Here is an 18047-nt window from a genome sequence, read left to right on the forward strand (position 1 = left end):
AGTTAAATTTTCAAATTTAATACGCGAGGCTTGCCGAGTGTTTTAAATATTTAAAATTTATAACTGTCGAGAGTGGATAAATATCGTATTACACTATATTTGGTGGTGGAATTTGTTTTTCTAATGATTTGTAAACAATATACATGCAAATATTATCCTCCTTTTCGAATGATCCTCAATAAGATGTGTTCTTTCTATTGACGTCATCAGACATGGTCGCCTTTTTTCATGCCGTCACAATAGGAAATTCAGAGGAAAGCAAGAAAATTCGACGTCATAATCGAATTTTAACCAATGAAAAACTGAGATCAAACGATCCACATGTTGATTAAATTGTTTTATGCAATGGGTACAGAAAAGAATAAATTGACAAAGAATTAGAGAAATTATATTAATACTTGTGTATTACAGTTACTTGTATATATAATTTTCATGCATTTGTGTATCATTCTATTCTACTATATTAATAATCGTGCAGTGAAGGTGCATGGTGGACAAGTCACTCTTCTGTAATAATCCGATTTTTCTAATAGAATGGATTTGAGTAAGCTTCGTATTTTCCCGCAACAAGTGTTTAATCATCCATTCTGAGTTATCGTTCTTTAAGATTGCAAACGTTTTTGAGATATTCTTCCGCATGCGTGTGCATAGATATTAATGATTTTTCATTTATATGTATATACATATAACAAACCATTTCAATAGTATTAATGTATCTTCCTTAAAAAGTAATTGATGAGTATTCAATGAAGAAAATGATTTATAACAATCGACAAGGAATGATAATTTGCACTTGTTGATGTCTACGTTTTCATCATGTTTAAAAATCGGTTAAAAACCCAAAACGTAGGCGGTAGCAAAACACAAGAATGCCCTTACGGTTATCCGCTGTAAAAAGTTAAATTTGGTCAACTATTCAATTTTCTTATCCAAAAAGGATAACAGGAATCAAAAACGAATAGCAGACATTATATTTATTCTGAACCTTTGTTCCTGTAGTTATTCTAATGACGTTTCTGTATGGAATCTTAAATGTAGGAGGGGTTAGTATCAAACATATTTAATTTGCTAAAGCAAAATGAATTAGACACAGGTAAATCATTTAGTTTAAGACCGCCTCCTTGAGCGGTATTATTTCCCAGTGACGTGTAGCCATTGGTGGCTTTCGCTGTTTTCTGCGCTTTGTTCGGGTTGTTGTCTCTTTGACACATCCCACCTATTCCATTATCTTTTGAATACATATGATGTCTTCTCTATACTACAATAAGAATATATACATATAATGATATAATAAACATAAATTTATAGCAAGCAGTTTATTGGATAATATCGAACAAGAAAAAAAGAAGCTAAAAAATGAGGAGAAATATATATCTCTAATGATGACATATATGAAGAACGGTATAATTTCTTATCATTATGATATGTTAATCTGACTTGGCCCGAGTCTAAGGAAGTAGTAAATAATTTTAACAGTGACTGTCAGTGATCTCCCATCAACACAGAATTTCCTAAAGTAGCAAACAATCATCGATGTCCCTGGCATGGGACAAGCACACTGTGTCTCTTTCTTTTGTTACCTGTTCTGACATCACACTCAGACTTCTTTTAATTGAGTTTTACTGTGTTTGTTTTTTCTACATTGGCTAGATGCATATGGGGAGGGTTGAGATATAAAAAAACATGTTTAACCCGCGGTAGTTTTGCACCTGTCCCAAGTCAGGAGCCTCTGGCCTTTGATAGTCGTATATGATTTTAAATTTTAGTTTCTTTTATATACCTAAAGGTTTGTTATGACGTCCATTATTACTCTACTAGTTCGCATGTTTGTTTAGTGGCCAGATGAAGCACGCCTCCGGGTGCGGGATTTTCTCTCTGTATTAAAAACCCAATGGTGGTTCGACTGTTTTCGGCTCTTTGGTTGGGTTGTTGTCTCCTTGACACATTCCCCATTTCCATTATCAATTTAATACATTTGTGAACTTTCTAAACGATAAAAAGTCTATTGAAATCGGAGGTGATACTGCACGCGTATATTGACCCGCATTGGAAAGGTTTACCTTTACAAATTGTGACTTGAATAGAGAGTTGTCTCATTGGCACTCACATCACATATATATCTACTCAATTAAAAACGGTCACTGGAACATCATCTTTATACAAAAGATAATTTACAATAAGGGAATTAGGCAACCTGTTCATCTTAAATGATGGAATAGATATTGTCATGAAATCAAATTGAGAATGGAAATGGGGAATATGTCAAAGAATTAACAACCCGACCGACTCCAAAACATATAAATGAACTAAAATTAAAAAAAATTTTATTTCAACAAATTGTTAATTGCATTACATTTAACGAGTACATTATAGTCTCCTCGCGTGCGAGTTTCGTAGATTTGATCCCTGATCGGATAAAATGTGATATTAAGAACAAAAACCGGCCAACCAATAGCCAGAGTATGATTTGTTTGCATTGGTTGATACACTTTTCTGTGGATTGTTATCTAGTTAATTACACAGTGAAAGTTTCGGTTTATTGCTTTTATTTTTATATCCATTGTATCTGAAGCAATAAATATATACCACAAGTTTATTGTTTTCTACTTGGTATTCAATAATATAAAGATCTATGATGTTCCATCTTGTCATCAATTTATTTTGCAATAGTCAATGGCAGTTTTAAGAACATCAGTAATTGTTCGACCTACTATTCAAATGTGTTTTGTTTAATTATACTTTTTCACTTTTTTGGTCTTTTGTAAAATGTTGTTTGTGCTGTATTTAGACCCCTCTTCAACAAAATTTGTTAAGTAAATGGACACATTCTTGTGCAAGAGTCTGAGATATAAAAAGCTCTAAAACTAATCCCGCATTCCTGTGTCTAAATAACAGCGTCATAATTTTTGTTGTTCTAAAAAGAAATATGTGAACATGGAGAACTTTGATATTTTTTGTTTCATTTTTCATATCTGTTGTTAAAAATTAGAATGAGTTTTTGTTGTTATATTGTATCGGGTACCTTTTATTCTTTCATTTCTGCTATTACAAGCTATTCAAAATTTTGATATGCTTTACTTAAGTTAATTTGATAATCTTACTCATTGCTGAAGGTCATACAATGACTTAAACTGTGACTTACACCTGCATCAGTTGGTTTCTGTTAAATAGCTGTATAGTAGGTCATCATATCACATTTTATTTTATATAATAATATTTTAAATACCAAATTGTGTTAGATTTTTGACAATACACAACATAATATGAACAGCTTAAATATCAATCATCTTTCATGTGGCTCTAACATTTTGGATAAGTCAAAAGTGTTGATAAATCATGAGAATTGTGATAATTTTCTTAATTATAATTTCACAAATTGGTCTTAGAGTGGATACTTTTATAAAACTTACACAGAGAAAGTTATTCTTTTAATATAACACAGTTTTAGCTGATCAACTTTTCTAATTCCTTATTTTATTTCATTTGTTCTTGTTCTTTTGTTTTCCATAAAAAGGATAACAGGTATCAAAAACGAATATCAGACATTATATTTCTTCTGAACCTTTGTTCTTGTGGTAACTTTGATGACGTTTTTGTATGGAATCTTAAATGTAAGAGTGTATTTTATTCGCTAAATTCAAGCAAAATATATGAGACACAAGCAAATCATTAAGGGTCCAGTTTATCCCGCCTTCTGATGCGGAAATATTTTGCAGTGACAAGGGGCCATTGGTGGCCTCACACTCTTTTTCTGTAGTGTGTTTGGGTTGTTGTCCCTTTCACACATTCCCTATATCATTCTCATTTCAATACTTATGAAGTATTCTCTTTAAGAAAGTATGAATATAAACATACAATAAGCAGTTTGTTGGATATTGTCGAACAAGAAAAGAAGAAGTAAACATTTTGAAAAATATATTTCTGTAATGAAGACGTATATGAAGAACTGTATAATTTGTTATCAGTATAGTATGTTATACCCTTTGAGCTCGATTTTGTTTTAACTAAAAGCGTTTTTCAATAGGATATGAATTGTTCTTCATTTAATGTTTTTTTTTTTATTTTAGCTTCATAACGTTTTAAATTGTTTTACAGTGCTTTTCTGATACATATTTTTTTTTTTAAATCTAAAGTGTATGTTATCTTATGTAAGTTGTGACTAAATTATAATCCTGGTACCTTTGATAACTATTGAAAGATAAACGTATCTATTGATCAATATGTAATAGGGTAGATATACGGTTGATATCTAAAACATGTTTTAAATGGTTGTTTAAAGTCAGGAACCTTGTAAATAGTTGTTTTATCTCATACCTGTTTTTTTTTAATGTGTTTTTTTAATTCGTAATTTGAAGACTTTGGTGTTAATTTTACATTATTATTGATTGTTTCTGTTAAATTATTTAGAACTTGTATAGAACCGGGACAATTGGCCGTTTCAGAATCTAAAGAATTATGGGTAATTTCATTGTTCGTACCCCAAAATGAAAATAACATCACGTCATTGGTTAAATTTCCATTGTTTATGACATTTTCAACCAATCAGGACGTTTTGATGTACACTTTTGAAAATGTTATGTCTCTGTTGTGTCGTAGTTTCCTTACATTTGATACGTTTTAGTTTGTAACCAGGATTTGTTTTTTTCTCTATCGATTTATGAATTTTGAACAGCGGTATACTACTGTTGCCTTTATTTACCCATGATGCATAAGCTTCCGAAACAGCGAATTAAGGGTTTGGCAAATTGCATAGAGACCTGCCTTTTGTTAGAGACCTTATATTTCCATGTTATTGATGTTGCTGGGTTGGTGTTTATTGACGCATATCCTGCAACTCTTTTATCCCGCAGCTCTTTTATTCATCCAGTTTACCTATCTCTTCCACGATAAATTAAAGTATATTAACATGTTAACTTCACATTGGAGCACTCCCTTATTGTTTAATCTTGCTGTCATTGAATACAATCTCGATAGTAAAGAACCAGGTTACTTTCATTATGAGTATTACAAAAAATAAAGGATCATGTTGACAGTAAATACTATCTTCATATAATCGGGATACACTGTTTAAGCATTGATTGTTAAGATGGTAAATTAAACCCGAAAGACGAATGGCATTTTTTTACGATCTAATACGTATCCATAGTGTCTGTTATTTAAATATTATTGTTACGTCTTTTAAAATTTATAGCATTTTCAATACGTAGTTCCTGTTATCATCGTCTTTAAATAAAGGCAACAGTAGTATACTGCTCTGTAATAGACACAAATCGATTTAGCGAAAATAAATCCAAATTACACACTAAAACCATGGGAAACTTTACAACTTTAAAAGGAAAACAACGGAACAACAGAAACACAGAATTGCAACATAGACAAACACCAACATACAAAGAAAAGGATTATTTGATTACAATTGTCATAATTCTGACTTGGTAAAGGACATTTTAGACAAAATAATATCTGAGCCTGGTTTTATGGCTAGCCAAACCTCTTGTTTTTTTGGCAATGTTAAAAGTACCACTAAAATAACATTACGAAACAGAAATACATTACATATACACACAAAAAAACTCCGTACAGAGATACATAGTTAAATAATATAATGGTACATGTCCACATGTTAGAAATCGTCAATGTATTTTATATCAGTCATACAAATTCAATTCTGAATGACGGCAAATAACATTTGCAAAAGTAAATTATTTTTTTTAATGAATTCCATTAATGAACAGAAAATTGATTAATCTTAAAGTTATATTTACACTTTCTTTTTAGATTTGAGCATTTGATAATGACACTCTTACTGTTTTAATTGTATTGACAAACACATGCACTCGATTCAAATTAATTGATTCCTTACCACACGTTTCCCTTTGTTTTTATGTCTTCATGCTAAAATCGTTTGCATTTGGTAGTATAATATATTTGATGAGTTTAATTATTCATTTGCATATGTCTGATTGTTGTTGAGAAGACATTACTAAGTTGTTAATCTTGTGTCTTGTCAATTTGACATTTTGAAAAATATCCCAAGTTTAGACTAACAGAAATCAGTCAATCAGCCAATCCAAACTTCATAAAAATAGCACACAAATGTAACAATTAATGTAATTTGGTGAGCAGAGAAGTCAAATCACGCTGTCTCTCGCAAATCATAGGAACATATATTCTTTGATGATCTTTATCTTTAAAATATCAAAAAATAGCTAATTTGGAAAGTATGTATTGAACTATAATAGTTTACTTTTATAAATTGTTATTTGGATGGAGAGTTGTCTCATTGACACTCACACCACATCTTCCTATATCTATTGGATGGAGAGTTGTCTCATTGACACTCACACCACATCTTCCTATATCTATTGGATGGAGAGTTGTCTCATTGACACTCACACCACATCTTCCTATATCTATTGGATGGAGAGTTGTCTCATTGACACTCACACCACATCTTCCTATATCTATGAGTACTTTTAAAGAGTAAAATAACAAAAATACCGAGCTTCAAGGAAAATTCAAAACGGAAAATCCCTTATCAAACAGCAAAATTAAAAGCTCAAACACATTAAATGAATGAAAAACAACTGTCATATAGGAGCTTACATATTACCAAAATCCTTAATAGACCAACTTTGCCTGCGGTGTTTTTTTTTTATAATACTTTCTAAATTTATTTTCTGCAAGTTTAACCTTTTTATAGAGTAAGGTGTGCATCGCACTTTTGTTAATAAACGTTAAAATTTGTTAATGTGTACTTTAACCTTCCCAAAAGAGTATGTAATGCTTCTAGTTTCATATACTAACATCCTCCTTTGTTTGTCTGCTTTATTTTTGATTTGGTTAGAAAATAATAATTGTTTTTTTTCACAAATATTGATTAATAATTTTATTTCATAATTTTTTTCGATTTGTTTTTTATTTGCAATTTCCGATACTTTTTTTATAAGCGTCATTGTTATGAGTAAAATGGTGCACAATTCGATCAAAGTTTTATACCTTGATGTTAGATGTGATTTAGAGTTTTCAAATTGAGTTTTCAAAACATGATATTATTGTCCTTTGCCTAATGAGTTACACTTCCTTGCTGCAAAAATTGAAATTGAATGAAATTTTGACATACACGTGTTGTTGAATAAAAACGTTTTTCATGATACAATAATCAATTATCTTCTATGTAAAAAAATGTGCTTAACCTTTGATAATACACATAGAGGAGATAACAGATTACCTATCGAAATTTCTGAGGTCGCTCTTTGATTTATGACTTGTTAATAGTTTTCCAAACTCTGATAACTTTATTATATATCCCGTAGCTGGGTCTCAGAAAGGTCTTCACAACGCATCCTAAGAAAGAAAAATTATCGTTAGAAGACAAGAAGTGAAATGATGCAATTTATTTAAGGAATCGATATAAAAAGTACAAATTGATAATAATTATGGACAAATGAAGGTGTTTGATTTACACCAAAAAACCACTAAATTAACAACAAAAGAATATAAAGATCTTACAGTCAAATTATGATATATAATGACGTGCTTCTTTCGCTTTGTGAACAAACACATGCTCTAAATCAAAAATTTGTTTGCACATGCGTATATTGACTTCTTCAGAATAAGGAATTTTATCAAATTATCATGTACTTAATATATTTCTTTATCTTAAAAACACTATCAAACTCTAAAATGGTGCACATGATGTTACTTATTCATTTATTATGACTGTAATGTGTGTTGCATTCCGAAATTGACATATTTGACCTAGATACGACAACCGTTCATGCTGGCTGTTCAAACTCCTCCCTCTGAAAAATCACAGTGCCAGCCGTTTGCTTTTTTACAAACAAAAAAGGGATGTTCATGGAAGCGCCTACACAAACGCTTTCACACCTATACTTATCTGACATAAAATTTACCTTAATTGTCCTATTCAGAATCGAAATAAATGATGCAAGCTATACTTTATTGTAGTTTTAGCATGGGTAGGCATTATATTCGTATTATTTTAGCCCTCACTACTGTAACGCCTCTGGTATAGCATTACGTAGCTCATATTTAAATGTGTGTTTATGTATTTTCTTATCAACCTTGGTAGCAGGCCTTTTATAATCTTTCACTGGTAATCGTGAAACATGCAATGGTAACTTGCAAACCTTGGTAGCTGGAATGAGTAGTCTAAGACACTGGTTTCTTATTCATTTCAAGACAAAATATAACAAAAAAAGTTATAAGTTTAGCAATGACTATTTAATCAGTCATAAATCAATATATATATGTTATAAATAAATATCCCAAAGCAAAAACGGTTCAGAGCCCCCTTGGATGTTAATCGTCGTGCGTAAACATGGGAAAGTGGTTTTACTATTTATAGTATTATAGTAAATAATATAGGTCACTTGTCAGGTCGTAAATATCATAAAAATCGGGGTTAACATTAACCTGGTAATGGTTCACAAGTGGTAGGCTCTGGTAATAATGGTATAGCTATCAAAAATGGTCAGGGTAATGTGAGCTGTCCAGAATCGTCTGCTACAACCGTTTTTTTTTTAACCGGAAGTCCGCGGACACAGAAAGTGTGTCCGTTACTATAACGATAAGTGTGTCCGTAAAATTAACGTAGCGATTGGTTGTAATTCTAAATATACATAATACCGGGTTCTGGAAACTAGGTTATCTCTGTCCATTCCGATTGGTCATTAAAACCAGAAGTTCCCACGGCAATAATATAGAAGATGGCACAAAAACAAATAGGAATACACAACTGTCGAAGGAAAAGAGGACATATGGGCTTATCAAGAATAACCCTTAGTGGGCACGTACCCTGGTTACAATATAGACCATTAACGTGATTGAATAAAACAGGTGAGCCAAAGGGACAAGCGATATACAGGTCAAACTAAAGCTGGGATCATGTCAAAGTACCCCCTGGTCAAACAGTGAGAACGAACCCTGTCCTATGAATATTTCCCATAAACAATAATATAATACATACAATACAATACGGCCGCGATACCTGAAATATAAAGTGTTCATAATATAACAGTGCAACTCAGAGTCGTATAACACGAAAATGATAGTGAAAGTAGAAATGAACTCTCTGAGCAACACAAGAAAAGAATGAAACATGATACATATAAACCTATCATCCTTAAATCCTACCCTTAGGCATAACACTATCGCTCGGGCAAAAATAATCACGAATATAATGCCTACCCATGTTAAAACTACAATAAAGTATAGCTTGCATCAATTATTTCTTAAGTAATATCAGCCTATATCCGAGTTGAACAGGTAAAGAAATTAAAAGAGGCTGTCAGTGATCTATCAGTACCGAATTGCCTAGAGTAGCAAACACATTTAGAAAGACTTGATGAAGGTAAATCTAAAGAAGCGCTTCGTACGCATGCACTTTTAACGTGTTGTTTTCATTTTTTAAGACAACCATAATCGAAACTCATGAGATAGGTCAGGCAAACTATTTCTCTAATGAAAAAAAATCTCAAAAATGAAACGAATAAGTCTATTGAAATCAGAGGCGATATAACATCCACGCAGAACTGGAACAATATGAGAAACAACATATTTTAAAAATCTATCACAACATAATCTTCAAAAAAAGGATAATTAACAATAACAACTGATTAATCGTCCGGTTCATGTTAGACATTAGTTCCAATATACATATACACATTTAAAACAAGGTATAAAAGGAATTTCGGTCCATATTAATGCATGAACATAAGAATCATCTTAATAAGTATGATTAGATAACTATCACTGCAACATTATATTGTTTTGTTATATGGATATTTTGTTGATGAAAAGGTTGAGACCCAGACAAAAAACTTTACATGCGTGTGCCTGTTTAAAGTAAGAAACTGTATCAGTGGTTGTCGTGTACGTGATATCGTACTGTTTTAATATTGTTTAGTTATTAGTGTCCTTTGCCTAATCTTTTTCCATAATCTAAAAATGTAAATATTTTGTGTTCAAATTAATATATATACATGTACTTTTTGTTAAAATTTTCGATGTTGGACTTATGTAGAATTTGTGGGTTGCTTATTGTTGACAGCCACACGATAACTTTATCTGTTGCATACACCTACACGTTTCGCTTTATTGATCCTACCACATTTTCTTATTTCCATGGTATTAAAATGTAAATACCAAATTGCGTTAATCGGTGTTTTGAAAATACTATGAAAGATATTAACAACGTAAATATCAATAAACCTTCATGTGGCTCTAAACTTTTGGACAGGATAAACTTTTTGACAAATTATGTTAATTGTAACTATATCTGTGTTTGTTACATTTTGGTGTTGTGTTTCTGATGTGTAGTAGTTCTCTTATATTTGATACGTTTCCCTCAGTATTTGTTTGTAACCCGGATTTGTTTTTTCTCTATCGATTTATGAATTTCGAACAGCGGTATACTACTGTTGCCTTTATTTACTATTAAAGCTTCACAGTTTGATTTAAGAGAAGTGATAAAGGCGCTTACGCACATACAATTAACTTTTCAAATAACTATGTTTTAGTTGGAGAACCATTAAACTTCCTTAGTTAATGTAATTTGTTTTTTGTTTTGTTTTGTTTTGTTTTACATAACAAGGGTAACAGGTATTGAAGACAGATATTTAGACACTATATCAGACTTACTTTTATTCAAACAATGTAACTCTGTACGAATTGAAATTAAGTATTTTTATGACGCTCTTGTATAGAATCTGTGTATGGTGGTTAATATCAAAATATTGTATTTTCTAAATTAAAGCAAAATGAATGAGACAGGATATAAGACCACCTCTTCTTTCATATTTTGTGGGAATTTTATAAGATCCTATTTTCCTTTATATTATTATGATTTAACGTTCATGTATGGAATCTTATGTGTAGGATGGTTTAGTTTAAAATATTTGATAAGCTAATTTAAAGCAAAAAATTAAGAAAGGATTGTGTTGCTATATTGAAGACCCATTGGGGCCTTGCACTGTTATCTGCTCCTCTTTGAAGGGATTGTTGTGTATTTTAAACAGTCCCCATCCCAATCTATATTCCATCACAATTTTTCCTTTCCATGATAAAATATGAATAAATACATATAACTATGAGCATGCATGAATAACAAGCAGTTTATTTGATAGTATACAAAAAAAAAAAAAAGAAATTAAAAACAAAGGTTGAGAATAAATATAATTCTGTGATAAAGACTTATATTAAGGATAGGACGTCTAGCCCTTTTAACTCGACTTCTCAGTAATTGGACTTTTTATTTAATACGACAACATGTTCTTAATCTTAAGTGTTTTTTAAACTTCATATTAGTTTAAAGAGTAAAATGCTTCTTCAAAGTTTTTTTTGTTTAGTTGTATGTATTTTGGTGTACGTTTTGAACGTAAACGTATCTACTGTTCGATATTATGAAAAAAGGAAAAGTTTAAAAACCTAAGCTTAAATTCACAAAACATGTGACATTTTCGAAGTCAGGAATTTAAAGTCAGTCGTTAAATGTCATATTTAACTGGTTTTCTTTAAATAGTTATTTGAAGAATTTGGTAATGATTGCAGATGCTTGACTTTCTGGTAAATAATTCATAACTTGTATAGAGCCGGGAAGATTAAAGGATTGACATATTCATTGACATCTGCGTATTATTGAAACCCTTATCTTTCCATGGTATAGTTGTCACTATGTTGGTTACTGTTTTATTGAAGCATTATCCCATATCTCCCTTTATTTACCAAGTTTGCTTCTATCTTCTTAGTTGACTCAAAGCATAAACACCAGGTTAAGATAACGGTGAGGAAAAAAAAAAGAAAAAAATATACTCCAAGGAACATTAAAAACGAAAAGTACCTAATCATATGGCAAAATCAAAAGCACAGACAAACGAATGGATAACAACTGTTATATTCCTGACACGGTACAGGCATTTTCCTATGTAGAAAACGGTGGATTGAACCGGGTTTATACCTTGCAAAACCTCTCACTCGTATGACAGTCCCATAAAATTGCATTATACTGACAACGATTTGCGAACAAAACAAACAGATATAATAGGACAAAAAGGGGTACAGCAGTCAACATTGTGTTATAATCACTAAAACAAACAAATATCTAACAAAAAAGCACAAAAAGCTATATTTTATACAAGTAATCTCGTTGTCAGTGAAAACTATTCTATTACCAAAAGTAATGTCAACTAACCATGCTAAATAAAGGCAACAGTAGTATACCGCTGTTCTCATAATGTGTATCTTGTTGTCAGTAAGTACTATCACTATTATATAATGGAGATACAATGGATAAGCGTTGTTTCATTAAATAGTTACCAAAGGTACCAGGATTATAATTTAATACGCCAGACGCGCGTTTCGTCTTCATCAGTGACGCTCAGATCAAAATCGTTATAAAGCCAAACAAGTTAAAAGTTAAAGAGCATTGAGGACCCGAAATTTCAAAAGTTATGCCAAATACGGCTAAGGTTATCTATTCCTGGCATAAAAAAAACCTCAGTTTTTCGAAAAATTCAAAGTTTTGTAACATGAAATTTAAAAATGACCATATAATTGTTATTCATGTCAACACTGAAGTGATGACTCATTAAAAAGATAGCTTGAACAGTAGGTAAAATGGTATCTTTGTTACATCCAAAACGTATCACAATGAGTGTATGTCAATTTGAACACACGGGGAGAGGTATAGTTAAAGCAGGCGTAAAATAATTACCAAAACCCTCATTAGGCCAACTTTCGCCAAGGTAGTTGAAATATTAGTTTTTTTAAATACTTTATAAACGGGGAATTTAAATAAGTTATATCTAATATATTTTTATATGCTTAGCAGACCGTGAAATTAGGGTTAAATCTCTAATTAATTTGACATTAAAAGAAGGATGATCGTATCATAGGAAACATGTGTACATTATGTCCTAAGTGGAACTTTCTTGTCCATGTGCATTGTTATGTCCAAGCACTATATACTATAATAGAATTTTCAAGCACATTTTACCTCACTTCAAACGTAAATCCCCTCCCACCTTGAGAAATAAATTACAAAAAAAAAATCACAAGAATGATTACTTGGAACCCCCTTTTCAAGTCTATTTTAATCGCCGAACAGATACTAGCAGTACAAAACAATCAAACTTAATGAAAGCACGAAAGAAAAGTTAGATACATCTGTGAAACTTTGAAAGGAAAGATTCAGAATTAGCCTAGGATTGGAAATACAAAATATAGACTCACAATCTGATAAAAAATATTTCTCCGCACTTACTCTTCAAATTGTTGTTTATATATCACAAGTCACATATAAAGATCGAGGAGCAAATGCGGAAAACTTATTTTAGATTTCTGGAATCAGGATTTCGAAATTTCAACTGAATTTGCTTTTGACTGTAAATTACAATATGAAATCATGCGCAACATATAAAAAAAAACCCGACTCGAAACAATATCAACTGATATACCCACTAAAAAGAAGTCTCCGCAAGAAAAAGGAACATTACTAGTTTGACAGAACATGTATTTGTTCTTCTTGATGAACAATTTTCGATTGATAAATTTTCAATTTTCGGATGTGAAGTATCTTCCAGTTGTCCGTAAGATTGTTCAAGACTTGTATTCTTTTGTGTGAGAGTTTAGAATATTGGCCAAACTATCCACTCAGTACTAAGGCATTTCTTTCAATTCAAAATTCCGTCAGAATCTTCAAATCGAAGAATTATTTTGAATTATAACTTACTCCCAAAATGCAAATTTGATAAATATTGTTACACAGTCAAAATTCCAACACACTACATTTGGATGCCACACTTTTTGGGTTTTCAAATGTCAACTTACTATGAAAACTTCTCATTATCTTTGAATGAAATCATACGAGGTGACACAGTTAAAGACAATTTTATGAAGATAGTGAATTTAGTTTCTCAATCATATATAGATCTTAGCTAAAATTAGGCAAAATTAATGATCAGTATTAAAAAAAAATAACATTGGATCTACAGATTATTTGAATTCTAAATCATGAAAACAATATGCTATTAGCTTGTAATACTAACAATGAACTTAATATCAAATGAAAGAAGTATACAATTGATTATAGAGAAGCAAGAAAATATGTTTTCGGATCAAAAGAAAACTGTTGAGAGTTGAAAGTGTTGTTGAAGAATAATATATTTTAAATGCTTTAATGCGTCAATTTAAAATTTGTATTTCTGTAACCTATAAAATAAGGAGATGTGGTAGTATTCCCACTGAGAAAGATTACAAACACACTCATCATAGATACCAGAATTAAAATTTTACATCTACGCCAGACGCGCGTTTCGTCTACAAAAGACTTATCATTGACGCTCGAATCAAAAAATGTTTAAAAGGCCAAATATAGTACGATGTTGAAGAGCATTGAGGATCAAAAATTTCTAAAAATTTTGCCAAATACAGCTAAGGTAATCTATTCCTGACGTAGAAAAGCCTTAGTTTTTCAAAAATTCAAAGTTTTGTTATACAGTTAATTACCAGAGACTTTTAAGCATGTCAGATTTATATCATAGGTGTTATCAACATTCATAGATACTAGTATCAACTACTTCTAAAGCCATAACTTCTTTATCTCTTCTAACAAACTCAATAATAAATTGTTGCATTTCTATGCCCCTGTGAAAAATTTAAGTCCCTGTGACAAAATGTCTCTGTGCATAAAAATTTACCCCTGTCCGTCCGTCCGTCCATATTTAAGTACATAGATTTCCTCTTCCTACAGTTTTGGAAGTACAACTTTAATATTTTGTAGGGTGATCATACATATCATGAAGGTGTGCAAGTTCACAGGGTTTTGTTTTCTTTCAAATATTCTAAATAAGACGGGTAGTTGTACTTTTTAGTACAAGCTGAATAAAGAGATCGTGGATTTTCCGGCTATCTCATCCTACAGGTTTTGAGATACACCTTGAACATTTTGCAGGATGTTCAAACACATAATTGAGGTGTGCATGCCCTGGTGGTTGGACTTTTGACATTTTTTGTTTGTTAGGCGGGGCATCATTTGTGTCTTACAGACAGCACAACAATTTTATGTTGTATGTCAACATCACTGTTTGTCAAATCTAAAACAAAGTCTATACTCATGCATATGGCAGAGCAGAAAAAAGGTGCATTGTCCATATCTATAGTTTTCACTGGTATGTCTGTTTTCTTTAATAAGTTTTTATTGGCTTATTGAAAGACAATTATGTGATCCCTGCTACTATTGATACCCTTGTAACCTGCTTTGTTCTTTCTTTCTGATTTTGAGGTACACAATACAGCCGAGTCAACGTGTCGTATGTATCTTAATACTTGTAGAACATTAATAAACAAATATGGTTTGTTCCGGGAAAATATGCATTTTCAATTATTATTTTTACAAAAAAGACTGACTCAAGTATCCATTTAAAGTAAAAAGTAGTATTATTGTTAAGGTGAGATAATCCAATTTGAACCTACCTACACTATTTGTTTTAACAATTTTCACTTATATTAACACTTTTCAATTTGCAACTATATTCACACTTTTCAATTTGAACCTTTATCTTTACACCTTTTTTCAGTTTGCACATATCTATATACTTTTTTTCAGTTTGCACATATCTATACACTTTTTTTCAGTTTGCACATATCTATACACTTTTTTTCAGTTCTCACTTATCTTTACCCTTTATATTTTGAAACTACATGTACCTTTACACTTTGTTTCTGTTTTCAACTATCTTTACACTTTTTTCATTTTGTACCTATCTTTTTAAAAAAGTTGGGTTTTTTCAATTTGCAGTCTAGGGATGTCAACAAGTCCTTGATTACTGGAAAATCGGTCGGTTGTATTACGGATACAAAAATGATACTCGATTAATCGGTTTCCTGTTAGACTGTTGTCGCCTTCTTTAAGTAAAATGGTTTTTAATTGAGAGTGTTTGTTCGGAAATTAAATAGTAATAATTGATTAACTATTAGAATACTTTTGAAATATTCGTACTAAATTGTCTTTTAAAGTTCACTCGAAAAGAGGTTGATTTTGTACGACAGCAGTTTTCCTGTTTAAATTTTGGCTAAATGTGTCAGAGCCATTTCACTCTACCTGTACTGTCAAAGCATTCAAAAGCCCGATTTTGCCTAAAAAATTCACAAGATAATATTCTGAATAAGAACAAATTCGTTGCACCCTGTGGTGACACTCAGTCATCAAACTAATCATCAACATGTTGGTATTATCAAATGTGTTTTGTGATTAACAAGTAAACTTGTTCGATCTGGTTCGACTTTGTAATCATTTTTCAATAGATGTTTATTAAATTGTTGAATATGTTATTGTTAAAAAAAGTCTTAGAAATAAACCAGCTATTAATTATGGTATAAATTCCTCAAAACTATGACCTAGTGCTAGATAATAATGCTGACGGTTATACGCCCATTCAATGACTTATTCCCTTGGTCTATCAACAAACGACCCATTTGACGAAAAAAGGCTATAACATTGTGCTTTTGTAGAACGACTACTTGAATGTCGCTGTGTAAAGCCAATGAGTACAGAATTATTAGTTCTTCACCAAGTTGACATCGCTAATTTGCACACATCTTTAAAAAGTAAAATCACAAAAATACTGAACTCAGAGGAAAATTAATTCGGAAAGTCCATAATCACATGGCAAAATCAAATAACAAAACGCATAAAAACGAATGGAAAGAACTGTCGTATTCCTGACTTGGTACAGGCATTTTCAAATGTAGAAAATGGGGGATTAAACCTGGTTCTATAGCGCTAACCTTCTCACTTTAATGACAGTCTCATCAAATTCCGTTATATTTACATTGATGTGTTAACTAAACAGACACAATAAATAAAATAGTAAAAATATGGGTACACCAGTCATAATCGTATAACAATTTTAAAAGGAACAATTTAACAGAACACAAAAACATCTATCTACAAACACATTCATCTTTATCTTTTTAATAAACAGACAAAAAAAAAATAGTATTTGTTTATTTTGTAGATGTATCCCTATAACCTATTTGGTTTTACAAATTTACAAATGAGCCTTATGTAGACGAAACGTGCGTCTGGCGTAATAAACTATAATCCTGGTACCTTTGATAACTATTTACACCACTGGGTCGATGCCACTGCTGGTGGACATTTCGTCCCCGAGGGTATCACCAGCCCAGTAGTCAGCACTTCGGTGTTGACATGAATATCAATAAGGTGATAATTTTTATGAATTTTCTGTTACAAAACTTTGAATTTTTTGAGAAAAACTAAAGATTTTCTTATCCCAGGAATAGATTACCTTAGCCGTATTTGGCACAACTTTTTGAAATTTTTGGTCCTCAATGCTCTTCAACTTTGTATTTGTTTGGCTTTACAACTATTTTGATCTGAGCGTCACTGATCAGTCTTATGTAGACGAAACGCGCGTCTGGCGTAATAAACTATAATCCCGGTACCTTTGATAACTTTTTGTATAATAGATGTCTGTCACATATTTTCGTTTCTCATCTTTCAAAGTCCACTTTTTGTATACGTCGTATGCAGTTTCTGTTACTCTTATTCAGTTTTGAACTGAACATTTACCTCCACATGTATGGAAACACGTACACGTGAATTACGAGAAATACACACAATTCGAATTCTATAGTCTCTAAGGAATCTGTGTCTTTTACGCAAATGGGTACAACTTTCACGGTGGGTATGGTTGTCCTGCGAGAGAACGTTCTGTGTTGGTGATTTGGTCCTGTCAGGTGCTGGTGGGTCCTGATTCTGTGCTGGTGGGTTTGTTTACATTGTATCAGGACGGTTATAAAACGACTGTTTTGTTGCTTAATTTTTCTCTGATTCGTCATAAGTACCATGCAAAGTATATTACAACAATATTATATTACAAAAGTCGTACAAGTTCCTTAAACGGAATTGTCCTGACGCTGTGCTGGTGATAAGAAAAACGGTCCTGGTTCTGTGCTCCTATGTCCTGGTTCTGTGCCTTTATATTTTAGTTAAAAATGGC

This window comes from Mytilus galloprovincialis, chromosome 1 (assembly GCF_965363235.1).
Source record: "Mytilus galloprovincialis chromosome 1, xbMytGall1.hap1.1, whole genome shotgun sequence".
NCBI lineage: Eukaryota > Metazoa > Mollusca > Bivalvia > Mytilida > Mytilidae > Mytilus > Mytilus galloprovincialis.